Genomic DNA, 19723 nt, shown 5'->3' on the forward strand with positions numbered 1-19723 from the left:
AGCAGTTATCCATAAATAGCTTGGTTCTTATCTCTTCTGTGTCTGTAAAGCTCATCATCTTTTCTCTCCTTTCATGCCTTTCTCAGAAGAATCATTTTCTATCCTGGTTTTATAAAAGGCAGCTTCACCATCAACTTCTTTTCTTAGTTCCTGCTAGTGCCTGAGTCTTCAGTTTTTCACCTTCTAGCCCGAGCAGCTTATCAGGATGACATTCCAAGGTCAGGTTCTTTCCAGGAGGGAATACAGTTGAAAGTTGTTATGATAGTAATATCTAGGCTTTGCCACAATTAACTGCACACTCTTACTAAACTGTAAACGTCTACCTTTTTGTGTGTTTCCCTACTTCTCTATGCCATCATCAAGGGTAGCCCTCCTAAGTTTAGCACAGTGGGGAGTGTTTTAGTCAGTTCTTTTGCTGCTGTGACTACAAGAGACAATTAGAACAATTTTGGGGGGAGGAAAGGTTTATTTGAGGGTTCACGATTTCATAGGTCTTAGTCCATAGACTAAATCCATTCCTTGAGGCTGAACATCATGGTGGGAGAGTGTGGCAGAGAGAAGCAGCCCACATCAAAATCAGGAGCAGAGACAGACTCCACTGCCCACATACAAATATATACACCAAAATCACTTCCCAATTCCCACCTCCCTCAGCCACACTCTACCACTTCAGTTACCACTCAGTCAATCCCTATCAGAGAATTAATTCACTGATTAGGTTAAGGCTATAACCCAATTATTTCTCCTCCAAACCTTGCATTGTCTCACATGTCAGCTTTTGGGGGACACCTTACATACAGTAGGGGGTATATATTAAATATTCAGTAAAGAAGTGAAACAATATCCAGGCTTTTCCTCTGCACTATACTTGATGCACTGTATATCCTGTTCTTTGGCACTGCAGCATGATGCCCTAGTACTTCCCTCTTAATTGGTTACATCCTTGATGCTCTTACATTCATGCACATGTATTTCTGTGAAACATTTTCTTACTTCTCCAGATCTCTCCTTGTGTTGGCAAATTTTTGTTGCTGTGGTCAAAATATATGATAAGAACAATTTCAATTAATAAAAAACATTTTTTGGCTCAGAATTTGAGAGGTTTACACCATGGTGGGCTGTCTCCATTGTTCTGGACCCAAGGCAGAACATCATGGAAAAGGACTTGGCAGAGAACCGTTAGTTGCTCAGTGTGATGGTTAATTTGAATTGTCAACTTGATTGGATTAAGAGATGCTAATGATTAAGAGGCCTCTGGGTGTGTCCATGAGTGCGTGTCTAAGAATGATTGAAAAGTGGGATAGGAACTGAAGTGGAGCTCCTCCCTAAGTATTGGCAGCACTGCCCAATAGGATGGAATAAAATCTGGAAGAACAAAGAAGCAGATGCAAATGCAAGTTCAGCTCTTCTTTAACAGGTTCTTGATCACCGTTTCCATCATTTGAGGATATGAGACTCACTTCTTCACTCTTCCAAAGTGGACTCTGCCATTGATTCTCCAGGTAGTTTCCAGAAGCTGTGGTCTTGGACTAGGGTAGCACTGTTGATCTTGTTCTGGGACTTCTGTGTCTTGGACTGTGCAACTGCTGGTTCTTCCAGCTCTCCAGTTGCAGACGGTCATTGTGAACTATCCAGCTTCTGGTCATGTAGGCCAGTCTAATAAATACCCTTTTATAATCATACTTCCTGTTGATTCTTTTCCTCTAGAGAACTCTGACTAATACTCAGCTAATGGTAGCCTGGAATCAGAAAGAGAGTGAGCTAGGGACAAAATATATACCCCAAGGGCTTCCCCAGTGGCCTACATTCCCCAGCCACACCCTACCTGCCCACAGCTACCACTCAGTCGGTTCACATCAAATGGATTAACCCACTGATTGGGCACAACTCTATTAAGCTGGTCATTTCAGCCCATGCAATAACCCAGGAGGTTTGGGGTATACCTCATATCCAAACCATAACAGTGTTCTACACCCTGGACCATATTTATTCCTCCACTCCACTTCTTCACTGAAGACCAGAGTCATGTTTAGTATATTTTTACAGTCTTCTAGCATGGTGTCCTCCAATGGGCACTTAATAAATCTTTGATTATTCAATCAATATTTATTAGGTGCTTATAGTTTTCCAGTCTTCTTACCCACTTAGTGGGGACTCCAGTGGACGAAAGATCCTCTGCTTAAAGGTTTATATTCCACTGGACAAAGTCCAAGAATAAACAAAAATAAATAAATCAGAAGAGAGGAGGTAAAAAATACCATGGAAATAAAGTGAGGTTAGGGGATAAGTAATGGTAGGAAAAAATGTAAATGCAAATTCTTTTTGAAAATTTTTGTTATAAACTTCAGCCAGCATTGACCAAAACAGAAAAAATAAATTCCCTTTCATAATATTCCTGCACTTTCTATGTTCATTCAGGTTTTTTCCTTCAACTTTCTTCTTTTTTATTCTAGAACAGTCATTTCACTTTCAAAGCTATAGTCTATTTTTTCCATTACAAAAACACATGTCTTATAGTACAGTTTCTCAAAATGGCAAAAATGAACTCATTCCTTAATAGGCACAAATATATGCAAAGATAGTATCTCTTTACCGTATCAATATAAGAGGCAAAAATAGATAAGCTTTAAATTATGCTTATAGAAGGTCTACTTTTCTATCTTACTTAGATATTACCCAATGAATACTCTTTAATTAGCTCAATTTAGTAATAGTATGACATTTTAAGTTGCCTGAAGATGTTGGAAATTATTTTCAAACTTATATACAGAAAATGGTTACCATTTGAACAAAGTCTATTAGAATAATGATTCAAGTTGGTCAAATCCAAAATAAAGTTTCATAATATTAAGCAATATGTGAATAATCTATTTGATTAGTAAACTTATAAATATACCAAGTAGAATTAAAGTATGTATTTGTATTATGCTTATAAGTATGATCATTCATAGAAAATAGTTTTTTATATTCAAACAGACTTTTGAGCTGGTTTTATGTGCTGAAGTTTTACCTAAATTATGAAAATGTGAATTCTTAAATGTTTCTGAATTAGTTTCTATGAGAGTACCTTTTCTTTTCCCTTGGAAATTATTGAGAAGAAATTTCCTTAATTGCTGTTAGTATATAGATGCCTTCTTATCTCTTAGCCAATTGCAATAGAGATTCTTTAAAGTAAGGGATTTAAAAATCTAATTAGTTAGTTCCAGGTGTAGGAAACATAGTGCATTCACGTGTTAGAGGAAAAGATTTCTCAGAATTACATACAGATAAATATATAGAAAGACAAAGATAGTGCATAGTGTCTATTCTAAAATTTCAGTCAGACATTTCTGGCATACATAACACAAATACAAAATACATGGATCCATATCAAAGAGGTGGTTTCTCCTCAGTGAATTCTTAATTTACTTTAGCTCAATATAGACAAACAGAAAAGACTAATAAGCCAGATTCTCTGTCCTTTCTCACTCACAGACAAGATCTCTGTAAACCATTAATTCCTTTATAGAAATGGACAAATGGTCAGATGAAGTAAAAAAAAAAAAAAAAAAGTCTCATGACAGAATGGAAGACAAAGAATCTAATCTCACAATGTGGAGGGGAGACCTTTGAGATTAATCCTGTCGCCCTGTCCCAGAACATAAAAGAACATGGGGACATCTTAACCTCTGTGACTGTCCAGAGCAGAGGACTCAGGTGAAGATCATCATTGTTACTGTTCTTTTATGTAGTGTTATGGTTTAGATCTGGAACATCCCCCTAGAAGCTCATGTGTTGAAAGTGTGAGCCCAAATGAAGCAAAGTTCAGAGGTAGCACTTGTGGGCAATGATGAGAGCTGTTTCCTCATCAGTAGATTAATGCACTTGATAGATTAATAATTTGAATGGACTACTGGGCGGTAACGGTCGGCAGGAGTGTGTGGCTGAAGAAAGTAGGTCATGGGGGGAATGACGTGGGGTACTATATATTGCCCTGGCCTCTCTCTCTTTCGGCTTCCTGGCTTCCATGAGATGAGCTGCTTTCCTCAGTCACACCCTTCTGCCATGGTGTTCTGCCTCACCTCTGGACAAGAGAAATGGAGCTAACCAAACATGGACTGAATCCTCTGAATTCATGAGCTTAAAATAATTCTTTTCTTCTTTAAGTTGTTCTTATTGGGTATTTTGGTCACAGTGACAAAAAGCTGACTAACACAAGTAGATACTATTATAATCCCCATATTCTGTTTGAAGAAACTGGGGCATAAAGAAGATAACTAAATTGTCCAGGTTCATGTAAGTGCTAGGAAGTAGCAAAGGGAATCAAACTCTTGAAGTCTAGCATGAGAATTTACATTGTCCAGTTTCATAGGCCCCTACAATGGATGTAAGTAGAATCTTCCACAAGGTTAAAGGCCTATGTTACCTAGTACATAACTATTTTTCCATATAATAGTTCTCAGTAAATATCTGATGGATGAATAAATGAAAGAAAACCGTGTCATAGTGAAATAAGGAGAGAGAAAGAAAAATGAATGCATGGAGAAAGAGTGAGAGAGAAGAAAAGAACTGAACTAAATTTCTTCTGTTTTCTACTCTTGGATGTATATATTATCTCTACTTCTCTAAACACAAGGGGAAATTATCGCACTCAGACCTTTTTATTTCCAATTGTCAACAAAGTCATAGGAAAAATGTTAATCATTTAAAAATATACATTAATTACCCCTGAAGTTAGAAAATGTAAATAGTCTGATATTATTGCTAATAAAAACTATTCATGCATTGACCAAGTTGCAAATTTAATCCCCTATCTTCTTGTCAATAATTATTCAGTGTAACTCCTCCTTTCTTATTGCTTCTGCCCCTCAAGGGCAAAAATTCTGGCATCTATCTCTGAACTGTCATTATTCTGCTAAGCACCTGATGGATATAGTACATATCTAATAAAATCAGATAAGAAAACTTAAACATTCTGAAACTCTCCCTTTTGAAGTAAGAGAAAATAAGAATTAATTCCAGTTGATATCTCAAAGTACAAACAAAATACACTCAAACAAAATGGTGAATTTGTTATAACTTCCCAATACAATTCACAATTACTTTCAGTTTGGGTTCAGGGTCTATGCTTTACACTGTATTATAACCTACATGGCCCACAAACAACTGCACAAATAAGGAAATTGAGCTGAATAGAGCTAATGTAATATTCAGATACTGTTGATCTCAGCTATTCACATAAAGACCGATTTTTATACATTGAATTAGAACAAAACCCAGAGAAAAAATTCAGTTAAGTTTTTGAAAAACAAAACAGAGTACAAAAAATAGAATTATTAAACTCTTTGTCTTACTTTTCATGATTATCACATTAGTTAGAAAAAACTCACTTTCTTGTTTTGTTTTGATACTAAGAATTGAACCCAGGGACAGTTTACCACTGAGTGACTTCTCTGGTCCTTTCTATTTTTAATTTTGACACAGGGTCTCACTAAATTTGCTGAGAGGCTCACTAAATTGCTGACACTGGCCTTGAACTTGAAATCCTCCTGCCTCAACCTCCTGAGTCCCTGAGATGACAGGCGTGTGCCACTGTGCCTGGCAATTCACTGTTTAAATAACTATTTTTAGATATTTTTGATAAAGTGGGATGACCTACTTATTTCTAACCCTGTTGCCCTGGTTATACACTATGGTAGCTACTGGATATTTCTCTGAGATTTCCAATTGAGTTAGACATATTTTAGGGTTATTCTAATAGCTTACTTCAATATACAAATGGTTCCTAGAGTCAGGTCCTACATCTCTGGATTCAGTAAAATTACTGATCAAAAATATTCAGGAAAAAATTTTATCTGTAATGCATATGTACAGACTATTTTTCCTTATCGTTGTCCCTTGAACAATATAGTGTGAGAGCTATTTACACAGCTTATACACTGTATAAGTTATTAAAAATAGTATAGTGATGATTTAAAGTATATGGGAACTGTGCATAGCTTATCTGTAAACACTCTGCCATTTGTATAAGGGACTTAAGCATCTGCAGATTTTGGTATCCACAGGGTGTCCTGGATCCAATCCTCCACAGATACCAAGGGATGACTAATTTGCATTTTATTCCTTGTCATAACATTAATAGTAGTATTTATAATGATAGTTTTAGGAGTGTTTATAATGATATTTATAAAGCTTTTATATGCATCATTGTATCTGATTCCTTCCATAAGCCTGAAATATAAATAGTTCATTATAAGCATGTAGCTCTTGATGAGAAAAATGAAAGAGAGAGAAACTTATATAATGTCTCATAGATACTAAGCCTTAGAGACTTGACTCCTGGTTCAATGATCATATTAATATAAGGACCCAGTTGACTTATACTCATACTTGTAAAAAGCTAAAAAATTGACAAACTAGCCAGGGATCATTCTAGTATAAAAGTATAGCATGACTTAGATGATGTTATTTATAACAATTGGAGACACTGAGCTATCTATATCTGTTGGGGATGGGATGGTGGGTTCTCTGTCAGTTCTTCTAAAAATTCAAATGAAAACTATATGGAAAATCACATGTTCTATTCTGTGACATCTTTCCCAGTTCCTCTTCAATCTGAAATGTTCCTCAGAGACAATGATGTGTTTAGAATTTCTTGGTCTACTCTATCACAGAAAATTCTAAATGACTTCTATTTTCTCTTCTAGAAATTATTGATCAAATTTTGATGATAAAAATCTAACTGTGCGGCACTTGAGAATTATAGGAATGTGGTAACCATAGCACCAAAAAAGTGACATTGGAAGAAAAGATCTAGGCAACAATCGGTTTTGGTGGATGAGGATTTAGATGGAACTTTTGGAATAAGCTCAGAACAAACAGTTGTCTAGCTAACTGTCTGCACAAAATAAGGCATATGAAAGGTATTCTCAGTTTTTTCCCATAGCTGCATCACAATATCAGCAAGGAAGCCACGATGAGAAGGGTTGTTCTTTTCTTATAACCAGAGTGCGCTTCTTTGGTGGAGACCAAGTACAGACCTTGAGTAATCCAAATTATCTCCATCTTGTAACAAACATTAGTTTTTAAGCTGAAAGGGGTAGAGAAAACAGGACAATACACCTATTCTTCAGGAAACTGCTTTTGAAGAAGGACGATTAAATGCACAGAACCAAAGTAATAATGACCGTTTCCATGGGTGATCATGGCTGTATTCCAGGAGAATAAATCTATACTTATATGGGTATTTGTGTGTGTGAAGACATAGTTCTTCCTAAATTTTAATATTAAGGATTCACATCTATATTTCAACTGGCCAAATGAATAAGTTTATTTGAATAATTAAGGAAAATGTCAAAAGTAAAAGTAAGTTGCAAAACCAATATCTTAAATGGAAATATATTGAAATATTTATGATTAAAAACAAGTCCAAAAATTTGCCTACTCCCTTCATCTCTATCAACTTATGCTACAGAGTAGAGTTTAAAGACAGTTTGGGGAAATATTTAAGAAATTTGGACTTACTCTACACTTCTGATGCCAAAACACCATGAAGCATGTCCCCAAGTCTTGATGAATATAGATAGAAGGAATGGACTATGCTTGATATCAGCTCAGTATCTACTCTTTCAAATAAGTCTGAACTATCCAAGGCGAATGACTTAGTTTGCCTCTTTCTTAAGATGAAGAGAAATTGTAAAAGAGGGATCCCATGGAAAGGAATGTCAATAAAAAACACACATTGCCCCTATGATTTAGAAAGAGATGATTTAACAATCACCCAAGGCCCAGACTGATCTAAGCATGGTGGATGGCACAGGAATCTCCAGGTGAGAAATAATCATCATCCCAGGAGAAATGCAAAGAAGAAAAGAAATCTCAAAGACTAAAAACAGAAATAAAATATTCCCTACATATATAACATCTCCTATCATCATAGATCCTGGCTTTGGTTGCTGAATTTGTTTCTTTCTATCTTGAAAAGAAGCAAATATAAGGGCACCTTGAACTCCTATAGTTAGAGGCAGTACCAGGAAAAAAAGAAACACATTTTTGTCTCCTTAATGCTTAATTATTCCCCAGATCCAATGCATCTTTGGTCTTAGGTGTGTATTCTCATGGAAGCAGTTCAATTTATGATAAAGTCCTGAAACACTTTAATACTGCTGCCTTGTAAAGGTTGCCTCTCAAAGTTACAAATAGCATTTAAACGTAGAAATTTATTCTCAAAGCTGCTGGAACTTTTCTTAGAGTAGGGCATTACCTTAAAATTTTCTTTCTTACAGGAAGAAAACCAGTGGACCACTTTAAGGATTAAAATTTAAGCATATTCAGAACATGCTTGATTATGTGTTTAATACCTGATCTTTTACTTAGGGAGTAATACTCTCAAGCAGAATTTCATGAAGGGCAATTTCTCATTTCTCTGGAGGCAGAGTATACTGATTCTTTGGTGATAGAATCAAATATCCCAAACTCTCTGCTCTCCACAGTCATTGTAGAATTGTGTTTCTGTGTCTTCCAAATTATGTGTGGCACTATAATTTGTCTTTATAAGTTGAATATGAGTATAAGCAATATGTTGGAGACTTTCAAAGAGTCTGCTACCTTCCATCATTTCTTGACCATTTGAAGGAGGTTATGAAAGTCTCTGTCCAGACTTCTGTTAGCCTGATCCCACAAGTGAAGAAAAAGAATTGAGACTGTCTGCCAACAATAAAGCATGCACTGTGTGAGCAATAAATTGTTTTTTTGTTGCATATTTTTGGTATTGTTGTTTCCATAACAGAGATGAGTTTATCATGATTGATTATAATAGAGAAGAATGTAAAAACTCTTCTTCAGATATTCAACATCACATTAAATTGGTAAAATCTCAATAGTGTAAAGAGCTTCTTTGGACATTTTTATGGTTTGGATCTAGGAATGTGCCCTGAAAATTTCATGTTTGAGGCAATGCAGCAATATTTAGTGGTAAAAAGATGAAACTATGAGAGTTGTAATGTCCTCAGTAGATTAATCCACTTGATGGATTAGTAAATTGAATGGTAACTATAGGCACATGGACATGACTGGAGGAGGTAGGTCACTGGGGTCTGCACATGGTTACTATATCTTGTCCCTGGCTTCTCTCTCTTACTGCTTCCCAACTGCCATGAACTGATCAACTTTTTTTCTTCCACCCTTCTGCCATGATATTCTGCCTCATCCCATAACCAGAACAATGGAGATAGTTGACTGCAGATTGGGATCTTTGAAAATATGAGCCAAAATAAACTTTTCCTCTGTTAATTTGTTCTTGTCAGGTATTTTGGTCACAGTTGCAAAAACTCACTATCACAGGCATTTATTCATGAACAACAATAAACCAAATTAGTGACTTTTCAGATTGTATGCATCCATACCACACAATAAAAATGAAAATGCATAAAAAACAACCTTACTAATGCAAAATCCTCCTCGTTAATAGAACAAGTCTTTGCATTTTCTCTTCCTTCTTCTTGGAACACACTTGACCCAGATCTTTCCATGGCTGGTTTTTCATCATTCAGATATTAATTCACACAACTCCACCATCAGAGTAGATTTGATCACCCTATCTAAAATAGTCCCCTAACTCACCATATCTATTATATAGCATCCCTCATTTTCTTCACATCTCTTAAACCATCTAAGGTATCCCTGTGTATTGTATATTTGTTTACTGATTAATTTACTGATTAATGTAACCTCCATGATTGTGAAGATATGGCCTGTGTGATTCAGACTAGTATAAAGAACATTGATTGGTATAACATATGTTGACATATTATTATATTAACTGCATGGATAATTAGAAACTTTTACTTCCAACCAGGAAACATATGTGACCAACATCCTTTAACCAACTAAACTTGCCCAAGTATTTGAAAGGACAGTTTTATTGGACAATGGTCAGCACTGAGCAGCAGTAATTGAGTGTAAGGAAATAAATGATGCCCACATTTACTGCCTGGAGAGGGTTTCCAGGTCATACAGTAGGGAGGGGGAGTCCTTATGGGAGTCTCCTTGAGTCAAAACAGTAGAAATTCTGAAGTCGATGAGGTTAACTGGAACTAGAATTTACAGAGCAGAGTACAAGAAAGAGAACATTGCAAAGGGAAAAAAAACCCTGAAATGTGCAGAAAGTCCATATTAGTCTTTGTTGGACTATTAATCAGGGGAACAGTAAGAGGAAACTATCAATACCAAGAAAATAACCACCGAAGAGAACAAAGGGAACAATCCCAAAAGCTCACAGAGGGCCAGGAATACTTTATGTGCTCTTCAATCTGAGTAGAAAAGACCTTATAATAGATGGGGCAGTAAGTACAATGTACAAAATGGCATTACTTCTGTAGTGGAAGAAAATTAGTGTCACAATAACGGGCTCTTTGGGTTTTCCTAACAAAGCTCAAAACAACATTGGAAAAGCTCAAACTTCTTCCAAATAACTATGTCAAGGAACAAATCCCAAGAATAGTTTAAATAAATCACCATTCCATAAGAAAAAAATTTAAGAATTTTTGTGGTACAATAAAAATTACCTGACATACATCGAAACAGTAATTTATAACCCACAGTGATAGGGAGAAATATATCAACAGAAACCAACCCAGACATAATGCAGGTAAAAAATTCATTAGACAAAGACATTAAAGTACATATTATACTTCAAATTCTTGACAAAATAGAAAAAACCATTAACATATTCAGGAGAATAATAAAAATATTGAGATGCAAAAATGTACTTCTATAAATGAAAACTATAATATCTGAGAGTTAAAACATCTGGAATTAGTAGCATATTTGATACTATGAAAGAGAAGATTAGTATACTTGAAGATTTCATATTGGGAATTATGTAAAATAGAACACAAAGAGAAAAACTTAAAAAACAAAATAGACTACCAGTGAGATATGGGACAAGATCAAGTGGCAAACCACCTAATGCAAACTGAAGTGACTAAAAAGAGGAAATGGGGATAGGATAAAAATATTTAAAAATGAGGCCTAAGATTTTTCTATTTTTGATGAAAATCATGAATTCATAGATTAAGAAACTCTGTGAACCCTAAACAATACAAACCTAAAGAAAACCACAAGTGAAGTATATCCTAATAAAATTACGCAAAATAATAACAAAAAGGGAAAAAATCTAAATGTCAGCAGTCTAAACAAATATATGTGCATTATATATAGAGAAACAGTAGCAACAGATTCATTATTTATTGATTAACTTTGGGAAACAATGAAAGCAAGAGCATTATAAACCAAATGCTTTTTCAAACACACAAAAGCTAAAAGATGTAATTACTAACGATTTTGAATTATGTTAAATGAAGTCCTTTAGGTGAAAGGAAAATGATAACAGATGAAGATATGTATCAGTACATATGAGTGATAAGCACAGGGAATGGTAATTATGACATTCATATGTATGTACATATCAATATTTTTTCTTACTTTGCAGTAATCTTAGCCAGGAACAGTGTTCCATGCCTGTAATCCCAGCAAACTCAAGAGGCTGAGGCAGGGGGATTGCAAGCTGCCACCTGGGAAATTCAAGATGACCCTTGTCTCAAGATGAAATTTGAAATGAGGGTTGTGGAGGTTCCTCAGTGGTAGAGCTCTTGCAGGGTCCTGGGGTTAATCCCTAGTACCACACAAAAAAGCAAAGCATCATTTAAAAAGATCAACTGGAATGAGTTCTTCTTTAAAAGTTTTGTAGAACTCGGCAGAGAACCCATCTGGTCCTGGACTTTTCTTTGTTGGAAGGCTTTTGATGACTTCTTCTATTTCATTACTTGAAATTGGTCTATTTAAATTGTGTATGTCCTCCGCGTTCAGTTTAGGCAATTCATATGTCTCTAGAAACCTGTAGATGTCTTCGAAATTTTCTATTTTGTTGGAGTATAGATTTTCAAAATAGCTTCTAATTATGTTTTGTATTTCAGTCGTGTCTGTTGTGATATTTCCTTGTTCAGCAAGGTTGGTTCAACATCAGGAAATCAATAAATGTCATTCACCATATCAATAGACTTAAAGTCAAGAATCACATGATTATTTCGATAGATGCAGAAAAAGCATTTGATAAAATACAGCATCCCTTCATGCTCAAAACACTAGAAAAAATAGGGATAGTGGGAACATTCCTTAACATTGTAAAGGCCATCTACGCTAAACCCATGGCTAATATCATTCTAAATGGTGAAAAACTGAAAGCATTCCCTCTAAAAACTGGAACAAGGCAGGGATGCCCTCTTTCACCACTTCTATTCAATATCGTCCTTGAAACTCTAGCCAGAGCAATTAGACAGACCAAAGAAATTAAAGGGATATGAATAGGAAAAGAAGAACTCAAACTATCCCTATTTGCTGATGATATGATGGTATACTTAGAGGAACCAGTAAATTCCACCAGAAAACTTTTAGATCTCATAAGTGAATTCAGTAAAGTAGCGGGATATAAGATCAATGCACATAAATCTAAGGCATTTTTATATATAAGCGATGAATCTTCAGAAAGAGAAATTAGGAAAACTACCCCATTCACAATAGCTTCGAAAAAAATAAAGTATTTGGGAATCAATCTCACAAAAGAGGTGAAAGACCTCTACAATGAGAACTACAGAACACTAAAGAAAGAAATTCAAGAAAACCTTAGAAGATGGAAAGATCTCCCATGTTCTTGGATAGGCAGAATTAATATTGTCAAAATGGCCATACTACCAAAAGTGCTATAGAGATTCAATGCAATTCCAATTAAAATCCCAATGATGTACCTTACAGAAATAGAGCAAGCAATTATGAAATTCATCTGGAAGAATAAAAAACCCAGAATAGATAAAGCAATCCTTGGCAGAAAGAGTGAAGCAGGGGGTATCGCAATACCAGATCTTCAACTCTACTACAAAGCAATAGTAACAAAAACGGCATGGTATTGGTACCAAAATAGAAAGGTGGATCAATGGTACAGAATAGAGGACACGGACACAAACCCAAATAAATACAATTTTCTCATACTAGACAAAGGGGCCAAAAATATGCAATGGAGAAAAGATAGCCTCTTCAACAAATGGTGCTGGGAGAATTGGAAATCCATATGCAACAGAATGAAACTAAACCCATATCTCTCACCATGCACGAAACTAAACTCAAAATGGATTAAGGATCTTGGAATCAGACCAGAGACCTTGCATCTTATAGAAGAAAAAGTAGGTCCAGAGCTTCAACATGTCGGCTTAGGACCAGACTTTCTCAACAGGACTCCCATAGCACAAGAAATAAAAGGAAGAATCAACAACTGGGATAGATTCAAACTAAAAAGCTTTCTCTCAGCAAAGGAAACTATCAGCAATGCAAAGAAAGAGCCTACAGAGTGGGAGAAAATCTTTGCCAATCATACTTCAGATAGAGTGCTAATCTCCAGAATCTATAAAGAACTCAAAAAACTACACCAAGAATGTAAATAATCCAACTGACAAATGGTCTAAGGAAATGAATAGACACTTCACAGAAGAAGATCTACAAGCAATCAACAAACATATGGAAAAATGTTCAACATCTCTAGTAATAAGAGAAATGCAAATCAAAACCACCCTAAGATTCCATCTCACCCCAATTAGAATGGCAATTATCAAGAATACAAGCAACAACAGGTGTTGGCGAGGATGTGGGGAGAAAGGTACACTCTTACATTGCTGGTGGGGCTGCAAATTAGTGCAGCCACTCTGGAAAGCAGTGTGGAGATTCCTTAGAAAACTTGGAATGGAAACACCATTTGACCCAGCTATCCCACTCCTTGGCCTATACCCAAAGGACTTAAAATCAGCATATTACAGAGATGCAGCCACATCAATGTTCATAGCTGCTCAGTTCACAATAGCCAGATTGTGGAACCAACCTAGATGTCCTTCAATTGATGAATGGATAAAGAAACTGTGGTATATATATACAATGGAATATTACTCAGCCATAAAGAACGATAAAATTATGGCATTTGCAGGCAAATGGATGAAACTGGAGAATATCATGCTAAGTGAGATAAGCCAATCTCAAAAAACCAAAGGAAGAATGATATCGCTAATAAGTGGATGATGACACATAATAGGGGGTGGGAAGGGTTAGTGTTGGGGTTGGAGTTGGGTTTAGGGAGGGGGGCAGGAATGGAGGAAGGAAGGACTGTATAGATGGAGGAGAAGGGTGGGAGGGGAGGGGGGAAGGGAAAAAATAGCAGAATGAATCAAACAGCATTACCCTATGTAAATTTATGATTACACAAATGGTATGCCTTTACGCCATGTACAGACAGAGAAACAACATGGATCCCATTTGTTTACAATAAAAAAAAAAAAAAAAAGATCAACTGGGTAGTTAAAAAAATTTGAATAAATTTCTGGGTTTATGATAAATGTGAAACTAAAATGTATGATAATAGAAGTGTAAAGTCCATGAGAGGGGTGGATATGTACTTTTGCATACCTCTGCTAGGTAAAGTGATGTAATATAACTAGAAGGTAAGCAGTGGTAACCCAAAGTTGTGTATTATGAGCCCTAAAGCAACCTTTCCCCAGAGAGAGAAAAAATAAAGCAAAGAAATAGGCCAAATAAACCAAGTGAGACAAAAAGGAATCATTAAAAATACTCAATCCTAGGACAAGGTAGCACATGCCAAAAGTCCCAGTCACTCAGGAGAAAAATAACTGCTTGAGTCCAGGAGTTCAGGGCCAGCATGAGCAATATAGTAAGATCTCTTTCTCTCTCTCCTTCTTTCTCTTTTTTTTTTTTTTTTTTTTGTGTGTGTGTGTGTGTGTATGATTGAACCCAGGGATGCTGTACCATTGAACTACATTCCCAGCCCTTTTTATTTTCCACTTTGAAACAGGGTCTCCCTAACTTGGTGAAGCTGGCCTCAAATTTGTGATCCTCCCCTTCCCAAGTTGCTGGGTTACATATGTGTGCCACCTGTAATTCAACCTGTCTTTTAAAAAATTCAGTCCTAAAAATGGTAGAAAAATAAATAAGTTGAAGCAAAGAACAAATAAAACATAAATTGAAGTGACACGACAATAGAATTTAACCCAATCTTACCATTAATCACAATACATGGCAATGGCTCAACCACTCCTGATTAACAGGTTAGACTTTGTCAGATTGTAATATATATATATATATATATATATATATATATATATATATATATATGCCAAAAAACTAAAAGAAACCTACTTAAAATAGGTTGACTATAGAAGGATGCAAAAAGAGATAGGCTGCTAACACCAATCCAAAGAAAATAGAAACAGTTATGTTAATACCAAGTAAACTAAACATTATAAGAAAGGATTTTAGCAGTAGCAAAGAGAGTTATTTTATAATGAGAAAGGGTAAATTTATAAGGGGACATATTAGATTCTCAATATGTATATGTCTAGTGGGGCTTCAACATATACAAAAGTAAGTGAATTTGATTATTAAATTTATCATTATAGGGAAGAATTTTGGTAATTGAATATGTGAATAGAAAATCAATAACATAGACAAACTCAACCCCATTATCAACCAAATTATCTTAATTGACATTATTAGAAGACTCACCCCAAAACAGCATGATACTCATTTCTTTTAAGGGACTACAGAAATTTACCAAATTAGGTGATGTTTTAGGCCATAAAATAAACCTTAGTAGAGGTTTTAAGAAAAAGCAAAATCCTACAAAGAATGTTTTCTGACCACAGTGAAATTTATATGTGAAATCCATGACAAAAGCTACTTGGAAAATCTGCAGACATCAGACACTAAATAATACACTTAAAACTACAATTAAAGAGGAAATCAAAAACAAAAATTTTTAAAACTGTTTTTGAATTGAATGAAAGTGAAAATAGAACACATTAGACTTTGTGAAATACAGACTAAGCAGTTTTTAGAGACAAACTGATTGCAGAAAAAGTTTACCTTAGAAAAGAATAGTCTCAAATAAATAACTGAAATTTTCATTTTAAGAAACAGAAAATAGGGCTGGGGTTGCAGCTCGGTGGTAGAGCACTTGCCTAGTATGTGTGAGGCACTGGGTTTGATCCTCAGCACCACATAAAAATAAATAAATAAAGGTATTATATCCTTCTACAGCTAAAAATATTGTTTTTTAAAAAAGAAGTAGAAACAACATGTATCCCATTTGTTTACAATAAAAAAATAAAATAAATAAAAAAAGAAGTAGAAAATGGGAGAAAATAAAACTCAGAGCAAAGAGAGGAAAATAATAAAGATAGATAAAATTAGTGAAATTAAAAAGAAAGAAAACAAATAGAAAAAAATCAATTGAACAAAAAACTGGCTCTCCAAGTAGATCAATAAAGTTGATAAACCAGATGGATAAAACCAAAGGAGAATGTACATATTTTTAATGTCAGGAATGAGAAAGGGGGACCACTGGACATTCTATAGATAGTAAAAGAATACTAATAATCATTTTGAATTAGTAATTAATTAATGAGATAGTAGTTTAACTGTACCACAGTTACCAGGCAATCCACACATGGGTTATTATTAGTCTACCTAGAGGCTAAAGTTGGAAGGAGGTTTGTGATCCTTGGCAAGCTACATTAAACACCTAAATCAAGTAGCACATTTTCAAAGGTAACAACAACAAAAATTGCATACCCCCAGGGGCTTGGAGGGAATTTTGATGGGTCCTCTGTATGGGACAAAAAGACATAAAAAGAGATCCCTTAAAGATCCATATTACTCATAAAATATTTAGCAACAAATGTTAAGTGATGATGGATAAAGAAGTGTTCTTGAGATTGATGAGAGGAGGTAATGATAAAGGTTCAGGTTGAATTCATAGAGAAATTGATCCAAGTAGCTTGACATTTATCATGAAATCACTTGGATTGCAGGCAAACTAATTTCACAATTAGCCAAGGAGAAAATATACACTAAACCACTTTTCTGTTCATAGATTTATTTCTTGTCATATGATATAGGAAGCAAACCAAAGGCCGGCATGCCATCAGTAAACTGAAGGAATCCCTGAAATTGAAATTTTCACACAGGAATTCTGAGGAATCGCTCAAATTGACATTGACTTTCTGAAATAAAACATATTAACATCATATGTTCATCTATTGTTCATACTAGCTGAGGACTCATTTTCCCAGGAAAATTTAGAATTTTCCAATAATGTGGATTTAGGTGCTTATTTTCATTCTTACGTCTTATGTATTGTTCAAAAGTTCCATATCACCTGAACACTTTTTAAAAGTAGAGGTGTTCTAACACTAAAATTTTCTAGTAGAGAAGTCTTTTCTTGCGTCTAGATGAAAGAGAAGGGCTCATGGGAGCTCTTTTCTCCTGGAATTCTCTGTTCTTAGTAATACACTATGTTTTAGTTCAGGACTAGGAGACTGTTAAGATGCTAGACTTTCTCATCATGAGACAGAAGATATAATCTTACATAGTCACTTGACTTCAAAGAAAATTTTGTTTAGCATACAAATAAACACTCACCTCATCCTAGATTTAGAGAATGCTGGATGAAGAACAACGAATACACTGTTGAGCTGTTTAATATTACAACTCATACATTTTGATCTAACAAATATCTTCAGAAGGGTTTTTTAAGTAACTGATAATTCATGGCCATTCCTTTTTCTTGCCAAATGATTTGTTGGATAGATAATAATTGTGTAATGATAAGTAGTCAAGAAATTTTATATCCAGGCATTTAAAATTATAATCTGAGTGGCAAAGGTAGTCTGCTGCAGGCTGTCATGGATTGCAATTTGAGGACTATACCCATCTCCTGGTCTATTTTTCATCATGTGTCTCAGCCTGGGTCACTACACAAAAATACTATAGAATGAATGGCTAAATGGCAAAATGTATTTCTCAACAATCTGGAGGCTTGAAGTTCAACAGCAAGCTGTCACTTGCCAATTTTGGTTTGTGGATCGACTCTATTTTCTTCCATGACAGAGAGGTAGGCACACCCTGCCTACTTCTCTAATGCTTCTTTTTATAGGGGCACTAATTATACTTATGAGGGTTCCACCCTCTTGAACTAATAACTTCTTAAATAACCATATTTGAAATAAGGTATTTTTTTTTTCAAAATTCCCATCTGATATCCTGTAACAATAACAAAAACAAACAAACAAACAAACAAAAGATTAGTTTGAGAAAAGAATACAAAATTATTTAAAATGTAACTTTTATGTGACATGGGAGTTCTTAGAAATAGTAATTAGACAGCAAAGTCTAGTTTTATTTTTGGGGGGCGGTACTGGGGATTGAACTCAGGGGCACTCCACCACTGAGCTACATTCTCAGCCCTATTTTGTATTTTATTTAGAGACAGGGTCTCACTGAGTTGCTTAAGACATTGTTTTTGCTGAGACTGACTTTGAACTCTTGATCCTCCTGCCTCAACCTCCTGAGCTGCTGGGATTATAAGCATGCAACACTGCTTCAGGCAAGTCTGTCTATTTTGATGCTTACATTTGTGAAAAACAAACAGGTGTGTAGAAGTATAGTTGAATGGAGGGGATGAGATCTAATAAACTGGGGGTGGGGGGAATTGAGCTAGCCCTATTGTTCATTGTTCTTGGTGTCTCTGGGTCCTCAAAGACAAAAGGACCCTTTCCTTGGGAAGAAAGGGAGGGCATCTCAGAAATCAAGCCTTCACATCCTACTTCAGGGGAAGGCGAGCTAGGTTTTATGGCGAGTGTCAGGGGAGAAAGGGCAAGAAGATATTGAAAATGACCTTCTTGCTTCTGTAGTTTCTTAAATGCCAAGGTGCTGCATCTGTAGTTTGTCCTGAATCCCATCACCCCAACTCCAAATTCATCCTATCTGAGCATAGGGTTTCAACATGTGAATTAGGGAGGCATAGACATTCAGAACATATATTTAGTGCTGCAGTATTTTGGTGTTGGTTGCTACTATTGGTGCCAGAGTGAGAGTTGATGGAGAAGCAGAGAGTTGTCATTTAATTTTCTTTCTCAAGTGCGTATCCACTTTAAATCCAGATCACAGACAATCACAAAAGTGAATTTTATTTTTCTGTGAGTTTTGAAGCACATAGATAAATGTAAGCATGCATGCGTGTATGTATATAATACATGGTTCAAGTGTTATACAGCTGCAGGCCTATAAAAGCAAGATCAAAGGAATTAGTTTATGAATAAATTTAAACATGCATCTCTCAACACCAAAAGGATTAACTGATTGATTCCACCTGTCTCATCTTGTGGTCCTAAAGGCAAAGCTTAACATAGTAAGAGTCAACATGTACTTCATTCATAAAAATCGAATAGACATAGATCTCTTACTATGTGTCAGGGAATATTTTAGACACCTAATATTAATTCACTCTAGTCCTCAGAATAATTCTATTTAGGTATTTAATAGGAAAGTGGGAATAGAGAGGTGACAAAGTCAACTCTCCTTAAATATGGAGATAAAGACTTACCATTTGTAGAGACTAACAACCTGATATAAGGCAACAGTGAAATATGAACTCAGATCTGTCTAAATTTCAAATCTCAAGTTTTTAACATTATATTCTATTGATATTTGGGCCAATTCGAACTGGTGTACGCTCTTGAGTTAATTTAGATAAATAAAGGCAAAGATGATATCTTAAAATATTTTTAAAGTTTTCCCAGGTTAAGAGAAGGGCAGAAGCCATAGCCTACCAGTAGAGTACATGTGCTTAGTG

This window comes from Sciurus carolinensis, chromosome 11 (genome assembly GCF_902686445.1).
Source record: "Sciurus carolinensis chromosome 11, mSciCar1.2, whole genome shotgun sequence".
In the NCBI taxonomy this organism is placed as follows: Eukaryota; Metazoa; Chordata; class Mammalia; order Rodentia; family Sciuridae; genus Sciurus; species Sciurus carolinensis.